Source organism: Tachypleus tridentatus, chromosome 13, assembly GCF_004210375.1.
Source record: "Tachypleus tridentatus isolate NWPU-2018 chromosome 13, ASM421037v1, whole genome shotgun sequence".
Classification (NCBI taxonomy): Eukaryota; Metazoa; Arthropoda; class Merostomata; order Xiphosura; family Limulidae; genus Tachypleus; species Tachypleus tridentatus.
The window spans coordinates 112,811,030-112,816,609 of NC_134837.1; the positions used below are offsets into that span (position 1 = coordinate 112,811,030).

The window sequence follows — 5,580 nt, forward strand, 5'->3', positions numbered from 1 at the left end:
CAATATTTCTCAAAGAAAATCCTCATCACCAGCGGCCTACAATGACACATTTCATTCTCCTATTCTGAATATCCTGCAACTACAAATCTTTTAGTGTTCCGACTCAAAATAAATTACATGAGGTCGAGAGTGTGTTAATCTGTGAGAGTCCAATCATAGATAGTTGTATTGTGTTGGACATTTTGGGAATGTGGAACTGCTATATAACTGTCATCACATGGAGCACTAAGGGTCCCATTTACTTGATCAAATTTTCTGATCCGTCAGCTACAGAGAGATGGTAAATGGTAACGAATTAGATATTTTCAGTAACGTGGAAGTGCCAAGAATTACTGCAATGTCCTCTGTTTTCCACAACTTGTATTGATCATGGGTATACTTGTTCAATTTGAAGAAAGTTTCATCCTCAACTTCACTACTTCAGACATTTTTATTTATTAAATCTTTTATGTAAATACAGTTCCTTTTAATCTTGCAAGTCCTGCAAGTTTACAAAGTTGAAAATGAACATGGTCACTCCAGAAGAATGATTGGAAGGTTTAAACAGCAACATGTTTGGATAAAATTCTGCAGTAATTTAGTCTGTTTTATTGATGCCTTACGTTTGTAGTATTTTCCAGTCTCCATTTTTTGTAATAACGCAAGATAAAATTGGATATTACGTTATTCCAACTATAGTTAGGAGATTTATCAACACTTCCCAAATAACTGAACTGTATTTAATTTAGGAGAATATCGTGCTACCACAGTACAGTTAAATGGGACCAATAACTTTATACAAGTGTTTACGTTAACAGAAATATTTCAAATAGTTATTTCGACAATACTTTTGTCGGGGAACGACGAAATTAAACAAAATAGAAACTAATCCTTATAAAAACCCACTTTAGTTAAGGTCTGATTGATGTAATTATTTATTTTTTGAAATTTAATAATTTATGGACAAATGATAATTTGAAATCTTTCACTTTTCACCACTAACAAACAAAATTTGAATGTTTAAGACGTCTAAAAGAATTAAACCAAATATTTGATACAAAATTAATTATCAAACTTGCCGTTTTGAAAGTAATATTGATAAGCCTTGTAATTCAATTAAGTTTCATAGTTTGAAAGTGGTGGTAAAACTAGAATTTCCAACAAGAAAAAAATTAAGGGTTTGGAATGTTTGTATCGACAAAATCAGTTCGATATTCACAGCAGAATGAAACCCCATGCTACAAAATTGCTGTAGGACCAACACCAGTTTATTCAATTTGGTTGGGTTTAGTTTTCTTTACCAATAGGAGTTGATGTACTTCAGGTAAGGGTTTGGATGTTTAGAATGACCACAAACATTGAAGACCCCAAAGTTAAATGTAACAGGCTTATTCACGAATACATCAACCAGAACGTCTATACATGTTTTAAAGTTTATTTTCAAACGCAAAATGAACAATGTTATACAAAATAATTTCAAACCACATTTTCATTAAAATCTTTTTGGTATGTTTGATTCACATTTCAGTCCAGCCCAGCAATACAGGAACGTTATTGTTTTTTACTACATGAGCACGACTCACAAGATTTTCCATCTATAATAAAAACAGTTGATAAAGCTGCAACATTATTAGGATAATAATTGTTTATTATAGTAAAATAAAAACTAATAAAATCATGATTTTGGCTTACTATGAGAACAGTTTACATACCTGTACACTTGCATTGACTTTTATCTCTTTGGACCGTTTTGTTGCACGTAGTACATTTGCAACTATCTTCCTTTTTACATTTGCACTCTCCACCGCAAGTGTACACAAAATCTTTAAAAATCAAAAAGTACATATATTGTATCAGATATTAATCTTCTATGATAGTGTATCTTCGTACGAAGTTTTATACAGCGTTATGAAGTTAGTGATTAGAATTACTAGAAATGCAATCACCATAGATTTTAACTTTGTCCAGATCAGAAACAAGAAAATCAACTGTTCAGGTTTCTCTTTATAAGAAAGTTTGTGATGTATAAATTACAACCAGTGCAAGAATCATTAATTTTACTTCGAGAATCACTTCTCAAAAGACAGTACAGTGTTCCTACCTTCCATGCTAAGGTTTCTTAACCTAATCTGTCGTTAAGATATAATTTGAAAATTAAAAGCCTGCTGAGGCACAAAAAAGAAAAGTAGTCTTTCATTACGTACCAAACAACTTCAAAACTAAAAATTCATTTACCTATACAAACTTAAGAAACTATAATTTTAAACTTTGATGCACTAAATTACCTTTATTGGCAAACTCGTCCCATTTGGGGATTTAGTGAACAGGTTAATGTTTAAGCAATAGCAAATGAAGGTCCTAATTATTACTGCTAAAAAGTCTAGAAATGTCCTCAACCATGAACCAAAGAATTATAGTTGTAATGGTTTCTACTGCAAATATTAGGCGTGTGCTAGGTTAGTATTAAGAATCCATAAGCCCCAGAAGTTTTTGTTTTTTAAATATTATACAATAATAGAAGAGTATAAAAATGGTTTCTGTAAGTGTAATGGAGGTAGGAAATTTGAAGGTACCAATCATTCACATGTCCCTATGAGAAAACAGTGAAAGAAGTTAAGGGTTGATGTTCCAAAAGTGAGGCTTACATGTCTAACCCAAATCTGCTGGACAGTACAGGACCCAATAAATAACCCCATTTCTTCCTACATGCCAGTAAAGGCAGAGTTCAAGAAAAAATTGAAACAATTTATAGTATAAAAAAAAGCTTGTTTGAAAAGCAGGTTACCCTTTCAGTAAGATTCTTTGAAACGTTAGAATACAATAAACATGAGAGATTATGCACGTTGACAGGCATAGTGAAACCATCAAGTTTATCACGTGATTCTGTATCTAAACATACAGGTCCAATACCTGCCGACACAAAGACGCTATTGATAACACATCAAATTCAGTCAGATTTTCATAAACTTCATGAAAGGAGATGTTAGAATGCAAGCTTCTGGTATTTCTGTGTACGTGCGTTTCCTTCTCAACGAGTTTTTCAACCACAAACAATCTTTATTAGAGTAACTGTGTTGGGTATCGATTGTAATCAAGAAATGATTCAGGCTTCATGTAAGTAGTTGTGTGGCAGGTACAACATCTAGACAGAAAACTACTAGCTGAAAATAACTTAATACAAAGTTTAAAAAAGTGCTACAAGATGGTATGGATTCTTTAAGAGCTTCGAACAGCACACTGTTTCTGAAGAGATGGAATTGAAGCTGGTTGTTTCCTTACACAAAAAAAACACAAAAACTCCAACATAGGAAGAAATGTTTTTAGCTGTGTCGATTATTTCTTAACGAGTACAAAAAAAATAATTGTGCAGTGGAAAAAATCAGTTTGAAAATGGAAACGTACGTTTCCTTGCCAGATCAAAGAACATCAGATAAAGAGTCTTCAAGGTGACGTTGTTTCTGTCCGTCTCCAAACAGATTAATTCCAATAATCAACAGGTAAACGTGGTTGGATCCAAAACCCAATTAATGACTTCCCGTCAATCAACGATAGCTCATGAGGAGCTGTTAGAAGCATGCACTTATTAAAAATTTTAAGTCTTAACTTCCATTTAATTTTAATGGAACCGTCATTCAAACTTTAATCCTAAACTTCTAATAACGCAGTAGGAACTTCCTCGAAACCAGAAGCGCTCAAAACTTCGATAACGGCAAATTTAAATAATTTATTGACCGCACCTTCACCTGTTTTGTGATGGAACGTAAAGGTCCTAACACTGAGCCCTGAAGTTTCCCACTCGTGGCATTAATCCAGTTTAACCCAATTCCATTAATAACAACACTCTTTCACCCAGTTACAAGATAGAAAAGGTTAAATTTATAATAAATGAAAGTTAGGGCTAATAGAAATTAAAGTTAAAATTTTCTTTACGTGATCATAAACGAAGAAAGTATTTATGGTTTAAATTTAAATATATTTAAGTAGAGTTAGGCCTTACATACCTGTACACTTCCACCGACTTTTTTCTGTTTCGTCTATTTTGCTATACCTAGTACACTTAAATCCGCCTTCACTGCTGCACGTCCACCCTCCGCCACACGAGCACGCAGCATCTTTAAATAGAAGTATATATATATCGTACGACTACTACTACAAGTAATCATGTGTAAATTGCACGTATGATTAGGCTCCCATATTACTGTGTTTTCGTAGCTAATAAAGATTTATAAAACGTTGTTTTGTTCTTCATGGCAGAAGAAGTGTGAAGATAAAACTTTGCATTTATATTACCATTCAGTGAAAACAAAAAAGGAAACTACCTATTAACCATCAATTAGCGTCTTCTAGAACATATTAGATTTTGTTACACATATGGGCAAGTTAAACTAAACAACCCTCTTAAAGTACAGCAGCTCCACGAATTCAAAAGTTGTAGTTTAGTGCCAGGAGGCATTAGAATCTATCAAAGTTCAGGGACAACAAAAGACCTATTGATCCATCTAGTAAGCCAAACTAAAAACTATTACATAATTAAAGCCAACATTTGTCAGGACACTTAACGATCAAAACTTTCTTTTAAAACTAAATCAAATTTATTGACTCCGAATAGGATCAACTTTCCAAAAGAACTGAAGGGATGGAAGGAAGAAACATTGAAAAAAAACAGGCGATTACTATATTAGGCCTATCTCGTATAATAAAGTTTAGAAATTAAACCAAAATACTGTGTAATATGTTTGTTTGGAATCCAACATTTATTACTTGTTGTAATAAAATACGAACGTAAACTAAACTAATTCACAATTGGATATCAGCCTAAAGTGAACAATCCATTTTAGTAGGCTTAAATAAAACTTCAAAAATATAGTAATAAACAACAATTATTACTATTGAGAAGCAAGAATTTTCCCAACGGAACACTCAATCCCTTGTTAATGGTAATCATACTGGCAATTCTTATTACCATACTATTTTAATTATTATAAACTAACCTTAAAGTTTCCTTAGTTTTTATCAATAAATTAAACAATAAAACATTTACCTCCACATTTACAGACTGGAGTAGCCATAGTTAGGGTTAATAATTAATTAAAAACAATAAATCAAACTCCTTCTTGCACCAGAGGACACGCACATTGCTCACACGCTTTGTTTTTATAACTACTGTATATAACATGAGTGATGACGTACCATGAACTAAATCCAAAATCTGGAAGGATATTGGGGTTGAAAAACCCGGCGTTCTTAAAAATTAAACAATCCTCTCCCCTTGTAATATTAGGTGTAACTAAAAAGGAATGGAAAATTAAAACAAAATCTAATAAATATTGATAATTAAAAATAATTAATAAAAATATATTATGTTTAAGGATATCAAAATAAACGACATACACTGCAAAAAGTGACAAGCAAGACAGCGGTCGATAACTCAATAAAGAGATATAAGCATCCAATGATATATTTTTAGTCTTTGATTACCTCGAGACACACCCAATTCCACTGATACCGTGTGCTGTTTTTAATCAATCATAATAATTAATCTAATCTTACGATTCAATTTTAAAAAGTTGTAAACTTTCACGAGATGTTATTAAGTCCATA

General features: G+C 32.3%; 1 long non-coding RNA gene across 1 annotated transcript; it reads right to left on the reverse strand.

The window, feature by feature from the left end:
- Window positions 1–1,398: 1,398 nt before the first annotated feature.
- Window positions 1,399–5,179, reverse strand: LOC143238514 (uncharacterized). Its single transcript, XR_013020619.1, has 4 exons — window positions 5,021–5,179; window positions 3,981–4,091; window positions 1,692–1,802; window positions 1,399–1,574 (listed from the first exon to the last, which is right to left on the reverse strand). It is a non-coding gene; the product is annotated as an uncharacterized LOC143238514 (long non-coding RNA).
- Between the last annotated feature and the right edge of the window lie 401 nt (window positions 5,180–5,580).